This window comes from Rana temporaria, chromosome 7, assembly GCF_905171775.1.
Source record: "Rana temporaria chromosome 7, aRanTem1.1, whole genome shotgun sequence".
Classification (NCBI taxonomy): Eukaryota; Metazoa; Chordata; class Amphibia; order Anura; family Ranidae; genus Rana; species Rana temporaria.
The window spans coordinates 208,171,884-208,189,566 of NC_053495.1; positions in this window are offsets into that span (position 1 = coordinate 208,171,884).

The window sequence follows — 17,683 nt, forward strand, 5'->3', positions numbered from 1 at the left end:
AAAAAAAACGGGAGGGGGGCCAGCTGGGCCTGTAAAGGGCCCTGGGGGGAAAAATAAATAAACGGGAGGGGGGCCAGCCAGGCCCCTTATTGTTATTATGTTATCATACAGGATTTATATAGCGCCAACAGTTTGCGCAGCGCTTTACATCATGCTTGTACCCCCCTAATGGTGGCAGGAGTAACAGCCATCAGATTCACCCTTCAGTGGAGGGGGGGGGGGGGGGAAATCGGGCAATTAGGAATTATACACTCACCGGCCACTTTATTAGGTACACCTAGTAGCGGGTTGGACCCCCTTTGGCCTTCATTCTTGGTGGCAGAGATATAACAAGGTGTTGAAAATGTTCCTCAGAGATTTTGCTCCATAGTGACATCATAGCATCACACAGTTGCTGCAGATTTGTCGGCTGCCCATCCATGATGCCGAATCTCCCATTCCAACACATCCCAATGGTCCTCTATTGGATGAGATGTGGGGGGTGTGGAGGCCATTGGAGGACAGGGACCTCATTGTCCAGTGGTGAGATGATCGGAGCTTTGTGGCATGGTGACATTATCCTGCTGGAAGGAGCCATCAGAAGATGGGGGCACTGTAGTCATAAAGGGAAGGACATGGTCAGCAACAATACTCAGGTAGGCCGTGGTGATTAAACGATGCTCCAATGATACTAAGGGGCCCAAGCTGTGCCAAGAAAATATCCCCCCCCCCCACCACCAGCCTGAACCGGTGATACCCCATCCCCCACACCATTACACCCCCACCACCAGCCTGATCCGGTGATACCCCATCCCCCCCACCATTACACCCCCACCACCAGCCTGATCCGGTGATACCCCATCCCCCCCACCATTACACCCCCACCACCAGCCTGAACCGGTGATACCCCATCCCCCCCACCATTACACCCCCACCACCAGCCTGATCCGGTGATCCCCCATCCCCCACACCATTACACCCCCACCACCAGCCTGAACCGGTGATACGACGCAGGATGGATCCATGCGCCAAATTCTGACCCCACCCCCATCTGAATGTCGCAGCTGAAATCCAGACTCATCAGAGCAGACAACGTTTTCCAATGTTCTTTTTTTTTTCAATCTTCTTCTTCTTTTCCAATCACAATTTTGGTTATTGCTGTGCCAATTGTAGCCTCAGTTTCCTGTTCTTAGCTGTCAGGAGTGGCACCCGGTGTGGTCTTCTGCTGCTGTAGCCCATTTGCTTCAAGGTTGGATGTTCAGAGATGTTATTCTGCATACCTTGGATGTAACGAGGGGTTATTTGAGTTACTGTTGCCCTTCTATTATCTGGAACCAGTCTGCCCATTCTCCTCTGACATCAACAAAGCATTTTCCTCCACACAACCGCCGCTCACTGGATAGTTTCTCTTTTTCAGACCATTCTCTGTAAACCCGAGAGATGATTGCATGTGAAAATCCCAGAAATACTCAGACTAGTCCGTCTGCCACCAACAACCATGCCACGTTCAAAGTCACTTCCATCCCCTTTCTTCCTCATTCTGACGCTCAGTTCGAACTCCAGCAAGTTGTCTTCACCACGTCTAGATGCCTAAATACATTGAGTTGCTGCCATGTGATTGGCTGATTAGCAATTTGTGTTACCAAGCAATTGAACAGGCGTACCTAATAAAGTGGCTGAGCTGTCATGGACAGCTCAGGCCATTGGAGTACAGTGACCTTATTGTCCAGTGGAGTGATGATTAAATCTTCTCCCCCCCAACACAAATCCCCCTAGATCACCAGTCTTAGCAACCCCCCCCCCCCACACACACAAATCTCCCCTCCTAAAACAATACATACCCTCTGCCACCCCCTCAATTTCTCCCTCACAACATAAATCCCCCCCAATCTCCTTGTGGCGCCCCCCACCTCACACTATACCACAGTGCCCAGGGAAGCTTCCTGCCCACCCAAGGATGTAGAAGCATTATGTGTCAACAACCCCCCCACAAAAACACTGAGCACTAATCTACATGCTTACCTTCCTAAGCATAAATCCCCCCCCTGCTGAAATCTCCCCCCTCAGCACAAATCTTTGCCCCCCCCCTAGCTCAAATGCCCCCGCCCCCCCCAAAAAATGTGCTCCTCCTAGCACAAATCCTCTACCCCTAAAATTCCCCTAGTACACATCTTCTCCCTCCCTACTTCAGAGAAAATATTCTCCCCCCCTCCCAACACAAATCCCCCTAGATTACCAGTCTTAGCCCCCCCCCCCCCCACACACAAATATCCCCTCCTAGAACAATACATACCCCCCCCCCAAATTCCCCCTTACAAAACAAGTTTCCCCCAATCTCCTTGTTGCGCCCCCCACCACACACGATACCACAGTGAGTGAGAAACTTGTAAAGCGCTACACATGCGAACTAAATCGCCTCTGGGCGCTGTATCCATTTCATGGGTAAGGAACCCCTTGACCTCAGAAGAGATGGGTTTTAATCTTTCTCCTGAAGGCCAAGTGGTCCGACTCCAGTCGGATGGTGGTTGGTAGCGCATTCCACAGGCGAGGTGCCTGGACTGCAAATCTTCGACCTCCTTTGGACTTGTATCTGGTTTTGGGTATTTCCAGTAGGTTTTGATTGGTGGATCGCAGAATGCGATTGGGGTTATGGGCTTTTATTTTATCGCATAGATATTGGGGGGCGTCGCCTTGAATACACTTATGCATTAGACAGAGTGCCTTGAAAGTGATTCTGTCTTTTACTGGCAACCAATGAAGGGATCTCAGTGAAGGGATCTCAGTGAAGGGATCTCAATGAAGGGATCTCAGTGAAGGGATCTCAGTGAAGGTGAGATTGATTCCCATGGTTTTTTCCCAGTCACTAATCGAGCGGCCGTATTTTGAACGACTTGCAGACGAGTGATTTGGTATTTGGGGAGTCCTAGATAGAGGGCATTTGCGTAGTCGAGTCTGGAATTGATGATTGTTCCCACCACAACTGCAATGTCCTCTTTCGGGATAAAGGGGAGGAGTCTGCGTAGTAGGCGCAGCAGGTGATGAGATCCGCTGACTACTGACCCTATTTGTGCATCCATTGTCATGTAGGTATCGAAAATGACTCCGAGACTTTTGACTTTGGTGCTAGGGGTGATAGTTTTACCCAGAATGGGTGGGGGAGTCCATGTTGACGCGGGGTGATTTTTCCGGTTAGCGTGAAACAGGAGTTCTGTTTTTGAACCATTGAGTTTAAGATAACTGTTTGTCATCCAGTTATCTAAGGGATCCTCAAACTACGGCCCTCCAGCTGTTGTAGAACTACACATCCCATGAGGCATTGTAACACACTGACATTCAAAGACATGACTAGGCATGATGGGAATTGTAGTTCCTGAACTGGAGGGCCTTAGTTTGAAGACCCCCCCCCACCCCCCTTGCCCTGGCCCTGAGGGATGGTAAAGCTGTGGCTCCATTGGCTGTTTCTTAGTGCTGCCCGTGTGCCTGAGCCCTAACAAAAGATATTCCAAATTACAAAATGAAAGATAATACTATTATAATATAATAACACTGAAATAATAATAATAATAATAGGCAGAGCACATGACAACAAAGTAGGGCTCTCCGTAGGGCTGACGCAGCTCCGACTAAGGCTTTTTGATTCCTTTAGTCCCTTCTCACCATAACCTGTATGGTTATACTGTCTTGGTTTGGCATGTGGTCCCTGCAGTCAGTGTGACAGAAGAGCAGTTGATCCAGTGGGGGGTGGGAAGGGAAGGGGGGGGGTACTATAAGGAGGGGGCAGAGGACAGGAGGTGTGGACGTTGCCTGGGAGGACGGCCAGAGGAAATGCTTGTAGAGCTATCCAGAGTAGCCCAAGAGATGGATTAGAAAGTCTCAGCTGCCTGCTTCCCTCTCTCCGCCGCCTTTTAGAGCCGCTGCGCCTTCAACGTGCGACTCCCCCCCCCACCCACCCTTCTTCATCCCTGCTACCCCCCCCCCTCCCCATCCTCTGGGGGGAACTGGGGGGCATCCCGGCTGTGAGCCCCTCATCCCCAGGATTGAATCTGTGCGTGCAATAAGGAGCCCGGGCAGCCAATCAATGGGAACTGCGGAGAGAAGGTAAGCGCTCCTTTCCCATTGTACAGAGAAGGAACGTATTAATAAAGTTTTGCTTTTCAAGGACTGCCAATCAGCTGATCTACTGTCAATATTGACCTATTATAGATGAGGATCAATAATATATATAAGAATACAGATCTGAGTATTGGATGTTTAGCGGTCCTTTGATGTATGGAAAACTGACAGCAGATCTCCACTATTATATATATATATATATATATATATACACACACACACACAGTATACACACACAGTATACACACATACAGTATACATACACAGTATACACACACACACAGTATACATACACAGTATACACACACAGTATACACACTATAGTATACACACACACACAGTATACACACACAGTATACACATACACAGTATACACACACACACACAGTATACATACACACACAGTATACATACACACACAGTATACATACACAGTATACACACACACAGTATACATACACAGTATACACACTATAGTATACACACTATACACACAGTATACACACACAGTATACACACACAGGCGCCATGTACGCCGTCGTAAGTCCAAATGAGAGCCGTCGTATCTATGCGGCTGATTCTTAGAATCAGTTACGCATAAATTTGGCTAAGATACGAGTGGCGTAAGTTTCTTACACCGTCGTATCTTGGGGTGCATATTTACGCTGGCCGCTAGGTGGCGCTTCCGTAGATTTCCGCATCAAATATGCTAATGAGCTAGATACGCCGATTCACGAATGTACGTGCGCCCGGCGTATCAAGATACGTCGTTTACGCAAGACATACGCCGGCGTAAAGTTACCCCTCATAAAGCAGGGATAAGTCATGTTAGGTATGGACGTCGGAAACGTCAGAAACAGCGTCGTGTTTTACGTCGTTTGCGTAAGTCGTCCGTGAATGGGGCTGGACGCAAGTTACGTTCACGTCGACTAGGCATTGAGCGGGCGTAATTTAATTTGAAAATTCGACGTGATACTGAGCATGCGTGCGATAAAAGCGTAATTTACGTGGGGTCACAACACATTTACATACAACACGCCCCCTACCAGCCTAGTTTGTATTACGCGGGCTTACTCCGTATCAGATACACTACGCCGCTGTAACTTAGAGCGGAAGATGTTTCTGAATACGGGGCCTGCCGCTCTAAGTTACGGCGGCGTAGTGTATCTGAGATACGCTACGCCCGCCTAAAGATAGGCGCTTTTTTGAGAATCTGGGCCACAGTATACACACACAGTATATACACACACACACACACACATATACACACACAGTATACACACACAGTATACACACACACACAGTATACACACACACACACACACACAGTATACACACACACACACACACACAGTATACACACACACACACACACAGTATACACACATGGGCGTCCGCTCCATAGGGCAAGGGGGGTCGTTTGCCCCCCCCCCCCCTGGAATCACCAGGGAGAGCCAGGAGCAGGGCCGAACTGGCCCTGGGGCAGATTTAAGCGGTGACTGCAGCGCTACCCTCCCCTCTAGTCCCTTATTTAGAGTGCCTGTCCCTCTTCTGGAATCAAATCCATTTGTCCCTCATTCCAAAACGTTCCTCTTTTAGACCTGAAATAAATATACTGTCAATATAGTGTAGTGTTTCAGTCAAGGGTTGCTGTGTAATGTAAAGGGGGCCAGTGATGCAGGGTGCTGTGTAATGTAAAGGGGGCCAGTGATGCAGGGGGCTGTGTAATGTAAAGGGGTCCAGAGCTGTGGGGTGCTGTGTAATGTAAATGGGTCCAGAGCTGTGGGGTGCTGTGTAATGTAAATGGGTCCAGAGCTGTGAGGTGCTGTGTAATGTAAAGGGGTCCAGAGCTGTGAGGTGCTGTGTAATGTAAAGGGGTCCAGAGCTGTGAGGTGCTGTGTAATGTAAAGGGGTCCAGAGCTGTGGGGTGCTGTGTAATGTAAATGGGTCCAGAGCTGTGGGGTGCTGTGTAATGTAAATGGGTCCAGAGCTGTGAGGTGCTGTGTAATGTAAAGGGGTCCAGAGCTGTGGGGTGCTGTGTAATGTAAATGGGTCCAGAGCTGTGGGGTGCTGTGTAATGTAAAGGGGTCCAGAGCTGTGAGGTGCTGTGTAATGTAAAGGGGTCCAGAGCTGTGAGGTGCTGTGTAATGTAAATGGGTCCAGAGCTGTGAGGTGCTGTGTAATGTAAAGGGGTCCAGAGCTGTGAGGTGCTGTGTAATGTAAAGGGGTCCAGAGGTGCAGGGTGCTGTGTAATGTAAAGGGGTCCAGAACTGTGGGGTGCTGTGTAATGTAAATGTGTCCAGAGCTGTGAGGTGCTGTGTAATGTAAAGGGGTCCAGAGCTGTGAGGTGCTGTGTAATGTAAATGGGTCCAGAGCTGTGAGGTGCTGTGTAATGTAAAGGGGTCCAGAGGTGCAGTTGTGGAGAGTACACAGTAGTGACAAAGAGATATTGGAAGATGCAGGGGGCACAGTGGGGTGTTTTTACATTGTAACATATGGGGGGGGGGGCGCTTTTAACCCCCGTTAGCGGTCGAAGAAAGGGTAAAATGCGACTGTGTATCGCCGCTGCCAAAGCGCCCCCCTCTGAAAAAATGTCAGCGGATGCCCATGTATACACACACAGTATACACACACAGTATACACACGTATACACACACACAGTATACACACACACAGTATAAACACACACACAGTATACACACACACACACACACACAGTATAAACACACACACAGTATACACACACAGTATACACACACACAGTATAAACACACACACAGTATACACACACAGTATACACACACACACATATACACACACAGTATACACACACACACACACACACACACACACACACACACAGTATACACACACACAGTATACACACACACAGTATACAAACACAGTATACACACACACACACACACATACTATATACACACATTTATATGTATATTGTATTTTTTATTTATGATAATCACCATCAGTGAACAGCACAGGTTGCAAAGTCTTCTGGTGCCCTGTGGATTCCGGTCCAGCACAATATACAGGAAGTGCACTGCAAGGATTGCGGGTCACTGTGACACTTTTATTTAGGATTTCATGTGACTTGTCTTTGATACAATGTAACTTTCTACACGCTGATATGTAATACGACATCAATGATTTCACTATTAACTCTGTACACTGGGCTGTAAATTACAATTCTCTACTAAATTCCATACACTGTGCTATACATTACATTCTCTACTAAATTCATACACTGTGCTGTACATTACATTCTCCAAACTGACAAACTCCATAGACTGGGCTGTACATTACATTCTCTACTAAATTCCATACACTGTGCTATACATGACATTCTCCAAACTGACAAACTTCCGTACACTGTGCTGTACATTACATTCTCCATACACTGTGCCACAAACAGCAGGACCTGGGCCCCACCCCCCTCCACTCACTGGACTTGACTGACAATGGCTCCTGCTGCTATCAATCTATCCAATGAGGACAGAGACAGCGGCTGGAGCTGCTGGGCTCGGGCATGTTGCTGGAACGGATGGGTTCAGGGAAGAGAAAGGGGGGCAGCTGCAGAAAAGAAGGTTTCTCCCCCCTATTGCTCAGAATACAAACCTTGAGGCTTTACAACCCCTTTATTACTATTAGAATTCTTTGTGGATTTCATTTCTCTCCCGCAACACTTTTTAGACAATCCGTCTATTTTTTGATGCTTTTTTTATTGCTTCGCTTCAATGTCCCGATTTCCTGCGTTCAACTCGTTTGATAAAAAGTGCGACAAACAGGAAAGCAATTATTTTCAGGATCTTGATAAAAACAGGCAACAAAACCGTCCCGATGTGATCATCCGAGCCTCCAATGTCCGAGCCTCCAATGTCCGAGCCTCAAATCTCCGAGCCTCCAATCTCCGAGCCTCCAATCTCCGAGCCTCCAATCTCCGAGCCTCCAATCTCCGAGCCTCCAATCTCCGAGCCTCCAATCTCCGAGCCTCAAATCTCCGAGCTTCAAATCTCCGAGCCTCAAATCTCCGAGCTTCAAATCTCCGAGCCTCCAATCTCCGAGCCTCCAATCTCCAAGCCTCCAATCTCCAAGCCTCCAATCTCCAAGCCTTAAATCTAGGAGCCTCAAATCTAGGACCCTCCTATATCTGAGCCTCCAATCTCCGAGCCTCAAATCCTCGAGCCTCAAATTTACGAGCCTCGGATCTCCGAGCATCAAATCTATGAGCCTCGGATCTTCGAGCATCAAATCTATGAGCCTCGGATCTCCAAGCCTAAAATCTCCCAGCCTCAAAATTACGAGCCTCGGATCTCCAAGCCTCAAATCTCGGAGCATCCAATCTACGAGCTTCAAATCCCTAAGCCTCCAATCTCTGAGCCTCAAACCTCGAATCTCCGAGCCTCAAATCTCCGAGCCTCACTCTTCTATCATTCACCTGAAAGTTCCACGTCAGGAAAAAATCTTCTGATCATCTACTGCACTGATCTCCAAACTGGGGCCTGAGGGGAGGATGTGGCCCTTTGCTTTATCTGACCTTTGAGACACTATTCCTCCCACTGATACCAATGATGGGGCACTATTCCTCCCACTGACACCAATGATGGGACACTATTCCTCCCACTGACACCAATGATGGGACACTATTCCTCCTACTGACACCAATGATGGGGCACTATTCCTCCCACTGACACCAATGATGGGACACTATTCCTCCCACTGACACCAATGATGGGACACTATTCCTCCCACTGACACCAATGATGGGGCACTATAACTCCCACTGACACCAATGATGGGGCACTATTCCTCCCACTGAAACCAATGATGGGACACTATTCCTTCCACTGACACCAATGATGGGGCACTATTCCTTCCACTGACACCAATGATGGGGCACTATTCCTCCCACTGACACCAAATATTTGGCTACACACAGACTTGAATCTTCGTATTGGTGGACTGGGTTGCAGGCAGGTCACGTGTCTCCATGGCAGGCTGAAGCTATAAGCAATACTTGGAGAGTTTGGGTCAGTCCTATAGACTATGGTGCCGGATTATTGGGATGAATAACACAGGCCGTCTTATCTGCCACAAGGAAGAATTTATGTGTTTTAAGCTCAAGTTTAATCTTTTTAGGTCCAGATTCTCGTAGGAGAGCGCATCTTTGAGCTGGCGTAGTGTATCCTATTTACGTTACACCTCCGCAACTTAGACAGCAAAGTGCTGTATTCTCAAAGCACTTGCTCCGTAATTTGCGGCGGCGCAGCGTAAATAGGCCGGCGTAAGCCCGCCTAATTCAAATGTGGAAGATGTGGGCGTGTGTTATGTAAATGTTATGTGATCCCACGTAAATGACGCTTTTTACAAACGGCGCATGCGCCGTCCGTGGACATATCCCAGTGTGCATTGCTCCAAAGTACGCCGCAGGGACGTATTGGTTTCGACGTGAACGTAAATGACGCCCAGCCCTATTCACGGACGACTTACGCAAACGACGTGACATTTTCCAAATTCAACGCTGGAACGACGGCCATACTTAACATTGGTACTATGCATGTACGCCTCATATAGCAGGGGTAACTTTACGCCGGGAAAAGCCTAACGTAAATGGCGTATCTGTACTGCGTCGGCCGGGCGTACGTTCGTGAATTCGCGTATCTAGCTGATTTACATATTTCTAGGCGTAAATCAGCGTACACGCCCCTAGCGGCCAGCGTAAATATGCAGTTAAGATCCGACGGCGTAAGAAACTTACGCCGGTCGGATCAAATACTAATCTATGCGTAACTGATTCTAAGAATCAGGCGCATAGATACGACGGCACAACTCAGAGATACGACGGCGTATCTCCTTTGAGAATCTGGGCCTTAGTTTTTTATATTTTGCCTTCTCTAGTCCCCTCCCCATCCCCCTCATTAATATGCTAATGAAATGTTTCCTTAAAATCATTCTGTTTTCATTATATACCTTACTTTAGTCCCAGTGATGTCATCATTGGGTCTCTGAGTACAATAGAAACTACCCGAAAAATGACCCCATTTTGGAAAGCAAACCCCCCAACGCATATTCTTCGAGGAATAATGAGTCTTTTGAACGTGTCATTTTTCCCCACACGTTTTTGAAAAATGTGGAAAGAAGATGAAAACTTATTTAGTTTACTTTTTTTTTTTTTTACACAAAGTAAAGTAATGTTTTCTAACACATAGCGTGTACATAGCCAAAATGACACCCCAAAACACATTCTGCTACTCCTCCCGGGGATGGCGATACCACACGTGTGAGACTTTTACACAGCCTGGCAACAGAGAGAGGACCAACATGCAGGGAGCACCTTCAGGGGTTCTAGGAGCAGAAATTCCACATATCATTTCCTAACTACCTATTACACTCTTGAAGGCCCTGGAGCACCAGGACAATGGAAACGCCCACAAAATTATCCCACGAAACAGGTACTCGGGTACTCTGATGGGCTGGAGACAGGTCCTCGGGTACTCTGATGGGCTAGAGACAGGTACTCGGGTACTCTGATGGGCTAGAGACAGGTACTCGGGTACTCTGATGGGCTGCAGCTAGGTACCCAGTTACTCTGATGGGCTGGAGACAGGTACTTGGGTATTCTGATGGGCTGGAGACAGGTACTGGTTACTCTGATGGTCTGGAGACAGGTACTCGGGTACTCTGATGGGCTGGAGACAGGTACTTGGGTATTCTGATGGGCTGGAGACAGGTACTGGTTACTCTGATGGTCTGGAGACAGGTACTCGGGTACTCTGATGGGCTGGAGACATGTACTCGGGTACTCTGATGGGCTAGAGACAGGTACTCGGGTACTCTGATGGGCTGCAGCTAGGTACCCAGTTACTCTGATGGGCTGGAGACAGGTACTCGGGTATTCTGATGGGCTGGAGACAGGTACTGGTTACTCTGATGGTCTGGAGACAGGTACTCGGGTATTCTGATGGGCTGGAGACAGGTACCGGTTACTCTGATGGGCTGGAGACAGGTACTCGGGTAATCTGATGGATGGGAGACAGGAACTTGGATACTCTGATGGGCTGGAGACAGGTACTCGGGTACTCTGATGGGCTGCAGCTAGGTACCCGGTTACTCTGATGGGCTGGAGACAGGTACTCGGATACTCTGATGGGCTGGAGACAGGTACTCGGGTAATCTGATGGACTGGAGACAGGAACTTGGATACTCTGATGGGCTGGAGACAGGAACTCGGATACTCTAAAGGGCTGGAGACTGGAGACAGGTACTCTGGTACTCTGATGGGCTGGAGACAGGTACTTGGGTACTCTGATGGGCTGGAGACAGGTACTGGGATACTCTGATGGGCTGGAGACAGGTACTGGGATACTCTGATGGGCTGGAGACAGGTACTCTGGTAATCTGATGGACTGGAGACAGGAACTTGGATACTCTGATGGGCTGGAGACAGGTACTCGGGTACTCTGATGGGCTGGAGACAGGAACTCTGATGGGCTGGAGACAGGTACTTGGGTACTCTGATGGGCTGGAGACAGATACCTGGTTACTTTGATGGGCTGGAGACAGGTACTTGGGTACTCTGATGGGTTGCAGCTAGGTACCCAGTTACTCTGATTGGCTGGAGACAGGTACTCGGGTACTCTGTTGGCTGGAGACAGATACCTGGTTACTTTGATGGGCTGGAGACAGGTACTTGGGTACTCTGATGGGTTGCAGCTAGGTACCCGGTTACTCTGATGGGTTGGAAACAGGTACTCGGTACTCTGATGGGCTGCAGATAGGCTGGAGACAGGAACTTTGATGTGCTGCAGATAGGTACTCGGGTACTCTGGGCTGGAGACAAGTACTCGAGTACTCTTATGACATGCAGATAGGTACTCTGATGGGCTGGAGACTGGTACTCGGGTACTCTGATGGGCTGCAGATAGGTACTCGGGTACTCTGGGCTGGAGACAAGTACTCGAGTACTCTTATGACATGCAGATAGGTACTCTGATGGGCTGGAGACTGGTACTCTGATGGGCTGGAGACAGGGCTGCCATCAGGGGGTACAGCCGTTACAACTGTAAGGGGTCCGCTTGGGCCAGAAGAAGGCAGGACGAGTGAAGGGGAGCTGTGTTGTGCACTATAGAAACGATCTTGCAGCTTCTGCTGCGCTCTGTTTTCATTGAGCTCAGACATCGAGCTCTTTACTGCCCCCTCTGGCTAGTATGTGCATGTGCACCCCTCGTGTGAGCTGCCTGTACTGAGCTCCTCTGTGTCAGCAACATGTCAGCTTTGTGAAAACGAGCTGGGACTAGGGATGAAGATTTCATTTACAAGTAGGGGCTGTGAAGGGAAGGGAGGGGGACTGTTTGTGTACAGAGAGGGGCCAAAGGCTTGTTTGTTTGTTTACAGATTTGTGTATGTGTGGGGCTGACAATTATATACAGGTGTGAGTGGGCTGACATATATACAAGTGGAACAGGGGGGGGGCTGACATATATATAGGTGTGAGCAGGCCCGGATTTACTCCCTTTACCGCCCCAAAGCCTGGTCCTTCAATGCCGCCCCCGCCGCACACTATCCGCCGGACACTGGCAAGCGGGGGGGGGGGGGGTGCTGCTGCGGAATATGACATTGAGAGGTGGGGGTGCCGCTGCCGAAAATTACATTGAGAACCATTTCCCTCTGTTTTCTCTCCTCTCACCATCTGTGACATGACAGGGGGGAACTCTCTCGAAATGAAAGTGAAAGTGTCCTCTCCTCTCAGCTGCAGTGCCGCCCCGAGGCCTGGCCTTATTGGCCTTGTCTGGAATCCGACCCTGGGTGTGAGGGGGCTGGAATATATACAGAATTGAGTGGGGGCTAAGTGCGTACAGGTGAGGTGGCCGGTGTGTGGATTCAGTGGGATTGCCCGTGGGTATACCCTGGGGAATGTTGGTGGTCAGGCTCAGGGGGGCCCAGGCCTAAAGCTATGTAAGGGGCCCAAAAATTTCTGATGGCTGCCCTGGCTGCAGATAGATACTTAGGTACTCTGGGCTGCAGATAGGAACTTGGGTACTCCGATGGGCTAGAGAAGCTAGGAAGATGTTACATGAGGCTAGTAGAGATCAATTCCTTTTATCGTAATCAATGTTCCCACTATAGGCTGCTGAGGGCCACACATCATAAACCTAAGGGCCACATGCAGGTTGAGCACCAGGGGTGTACAGTGTTAGTTCACCTTTTAATATTTATAAAGGAAAGTCTATATTCTATTAGGAATTCCTTTCTGAAATGCCTCGGCTCTCCCGATGCATTCAGCCGGATGCAGGAGGGGCAGAGCGGAGCGGGGATCCCTACGTCGTGCCCGATCTGTGACACCGGGCCTATGTGCTGTATCAGTGAGTCACTTACAAGATAAGCTCATTAAAAGGTGATTAGGAAACCTACTTAATGCAGAGTGTGTGCCGCTAACTCAGCATTGCCAGGCAGCCCCCCGGAGAAGCCAGAGTGTCTGATCCCCGGGAGCACGTGGTGCCGAGCGATCGCAGAGGCCAGCAATACGAGAACCATTCAGGTAATTGTGAACCGCACGCTCTGCCCCGTCCATTAATAGATGTCATTGAGAATCCCGCCAATCAATTCTTGAAGTGTTCCTAAAGCTGAGAACTACAATGGAATGTATTGCAGCTTAGCAGTCCTCGGATGCGATAGGTGCATTTGGCGGCATTCACACTTGTGTAGCTCGTAAACGCATGGCGTGTATGGCACCCAGTTGAAATGAATAAGATGCATAGGTGTGAAGCGTGACAACGTGCAAAATGCACAAATATACATTGTGCTACAGAATGTGAATGAGGGCTTAGTTGTCATTTTTCAGGCATTTTTTTCCCCTTTATTTTCACCTCCTAATCCTGTCTTGTCCCAGGGTGACAACGCTCATTCACCATATTGTCACCTATGACAGGACTGACGGACCCCCGTGCTCAAGTGTCTCGTGCCAGGGTGACAACGCTCATTCACCATACTGTCACCTATGACAGGACTGTGATCGGCCTTTTGGCTAAGATCAAGTGTAGTATCTGTTCTTATCAGTTGCCAATAGGTGGTGCTAAGCTGACTGTCCCCAGTACCCTGTGGCAGGGGGAAAGGGATGGCAGTCGGCGGACGCTAAGCCTGTTGGCGTGGAGGTGGAAGCCTTCTGATCGGGACAGAGAGGCATGAGGTCGAAGCCAAGAGGCCGGGTCCCTGGCCGTTGGCCTGGATTTGGTGGTATCTGCCCCAGTCAGTTGTTCTGGAGGGAACCCTTGCTTCTCCTTTAACCGGGAAGGAACCGGTAGTACTTCCAGAATGTGATTAGGTGGGAGAGATAGGGGTTGTGGGTAGAGCCTGCTTAGGTGGGTTCTCCCCAGCCTCTTCTCCCACCTTCCTGGCTGGGAAGGGTGCTGCCGGTCCGGACCGGGGGCTAGGGACCGTTGAAAAGCCCGTGGAGATTGTGCCCCTGGAGTGGCAGTCCAGGGGGGCCATACATTGCACGAGTGTTTGAGGGGCACTCATCGTGTGGCACCTTCAGGTCACTGATCTCCACAACACACTTTTCACACCTGCCGCTTGGGCCGGGCCTTTTGGCTAGGACCAGTGGAATTTTTGTTTCCTGGCCGGAGGGCCGGCCAATGTATTTCACATTGGTCACTTTCCTCACTCTCCCATCTTACTTTTCCCCACTTTCTTTTATTATTTTCCCCCCGTGTTTGTTTTGTTTGTCACTCTTTTAGTTTGGTGCTTGGCACTTTATGTGTGGCGAGTAGGGTGCTGGTCCTCGGGCCGGTCTCTGAAAGTCTTGGGAGTGGGTGGACTCGGCCTTCTGGTTAGGTTCACCGGCTCTCATGGGGTCTCCCTTCGGGGGAGCCTCACCGAGGAGGGTTCTGTTTCGGCAGTCCCTCCGAGGATGTTGGGTCCTTGTGGCTTCGGCTGCTTGGACCAAGGTGGGTCCATATGGCTTCGGCTGTATGGACCACAGTAACTCTAGTCCCTGTCAGGAGCCTAACGCCCCGGGGGATCAGAGACGGGTCCTCTTCGGAGGACCACTGACGTATGCACCCGTCGCAGTTTTTTGTGATGTCACTCTTTATGTGTGTGCACATTTTTCCCTGCACCGGGTGGAGTTTTTGGGTTGTGTTTTGCACGCCACAGGCTTTTCAACAGAAAAAAAAGGACTGTGACGGACCCCCGTGCTCAAGTGTCTTGTCCCAGGTTGACAACGCTTATTCACCATACTGTCACCTACGACAGGACTGTGACGAACCCCCGTGCTCAAGTGTCTCGTCCTAGGGTGACAACTATCATTCACCATACTGTCACCCTATGACCGGACTGTGACGGACCCCCGTACGCAAGTGTCTTGTCTTAGGGTGCCAATGCTCATTCACCATACTGTCACCCTATGACAGGACTGTGACAGACCCCCGTGCTCAAGTGTCTTGTCCCAGGTTGACAACGCTTATTCACCATACTGTCACCTACGACAGGACTGTGACGAACCCCCGTGCTCAAGTGTCTCGTCCTAGGGTGACAACTATCATTCACCATACTGTCACCCTATGACCGGACTGTGACGGACCCCCGTACGCAAGTGTCTTGTCTTAGGGTGCCAATGCTCATTCACCATACTGTCACCCTATGACAGGACTGACGGATCCCTGTGCTCAAGTGTCTCGTCCTAGGGTGACAACGCTCATTCACCATACTGTCACCGTATGACCGAACTGTGACGGACCCCCATACTCCAGTCTCTTGTCCTAGGGTGACAACTATCATTCACAATACTGTCACTCTATGACCGGACTTGACGGACCCCCGTACTCAAGTGTCTTGTCCTTGGGTGACAACGCTCATTCACCATACTGTGTGTGTGTGTGTATTAAAGTAACCAAGAGTACCTCTCTGTAAACTGTGTACATATTAAAAAAGAAACATAACACAAAAAGTAGTATAATATATAAACCTAACAAACTAAACACACTCCCAAATAAAGATACTTTATGAAGAAACTAAACAGTCTTTTTACATTCCATTTGTTTACACATTGTGGACGAAATGTTTATGTACAAATTGTTACTTTGTTATGGTTTCTTTTTTTGATAAGCAGAGATTATAGTGAGGTGGTTATGTATAGACGAAATGTAGAGTGATCATTACTTCCCGCTTTTCTTAGTAAATAAACCCCAAAATGTTTTCTTTTGTTTTGGAAGACATGTGTTCTCACTTCCTGTTGCATTTCCAGGACAGGAAGTGAAGGGACATCTCCCCAATACTGTGAGCGGACAGTGATATTAACCCTTTCTTCCAAAAACTAGAAAACAAGCAAGACTAGGAGGAGGTTTAACTTTTCACTTATTCATTCACCTTTTACCAGTTTTTTTACATTTGTTTTTGCTGTTCATTATTCAAATATAAAAAGTCACTACAAGCGGTCTAGATGAAAAGCCAGATTCTGCCGTCTACCCTACAAATAACCCCTATATGATGTATCTCTTTCTATATGTACATATCTCTTTCCTCTGTCTATATATTTCTCTTTCTATATGTATCTCTTTCCTCTCTATATATACTATGCATGTATCTCCTTCCCCTCTCTTTCTATATGAATCTATTTTTCATCTCTTTCTATATGTATCTATTTCTTCTCTCCTATGTTTCCCTTTCATCTCTATGTATATATGTATCTCTTTATACACGTTTTTCTTTTTATATATGTATCTTTTTCCTCTCTCTTTCTATATGTACCCATTTTCTCTCTCTTCTAATATGCATGTCCTCCCACTCTCTTTCTATATTTATCTCTTTCTTCTCACTACCATTATGTATCTATCTCCTCTCTCTTTCTATATGTACCTATTTTCTCTCTCTTCTAATATGCATCTCCTCCCACTCTCTTTCTATATTTATCTTTTTCTTCTCACTACCATTATGTATCTATCTCCTCTGTCTTTCTATATGTATCTCTTTCCTTTCTCTTTCTATATGTATCTCTTTCCTCTCTCTTACTATATGTATCTTGTTCTATAAGTATCTATTTCTTCTCTCTTTCTATATGTATCTCTTTCTTCTCTCTTTCTATATGTATCTCTTTCAACATCTATCTTCGCCCTCTCTTTGATATTATCAGTAGCCAAGAACTACTCTATCACTCTTATGCAGACGATACGCAACTGTATTTTCGCATCTGCAACAAAAAGGATCATCATCCCAGTTTAGAGAAATGTCTCTCTTTGATAGAAAACTGGATGACAAAGAGTTATCTTAAACTCAACAGTTCAAAAACAGAACTCCTTATGTTTCACGCCAGCCGAAAGAGTCAACTGGCAACAACCTGGACACCCCCGCCCATTCTGGGCCAAATCATCACCCCTAGCTCCAAAGTCAAAAGTCTCGGGGTCATCTTCGACACCTTCATGACAATGGACGCACAAATAGGGTCAGTAGTCAGCGGAGCGCACCATCTGTTGCGCCTACTACGCAGACTTATTCCATTTATCCCCAAAGAAGACGTAGCAGTCGTGGTGGGAACAATCGTGAATTCCAGACTGGACTATGCTAACGCCCTGTACCTCGG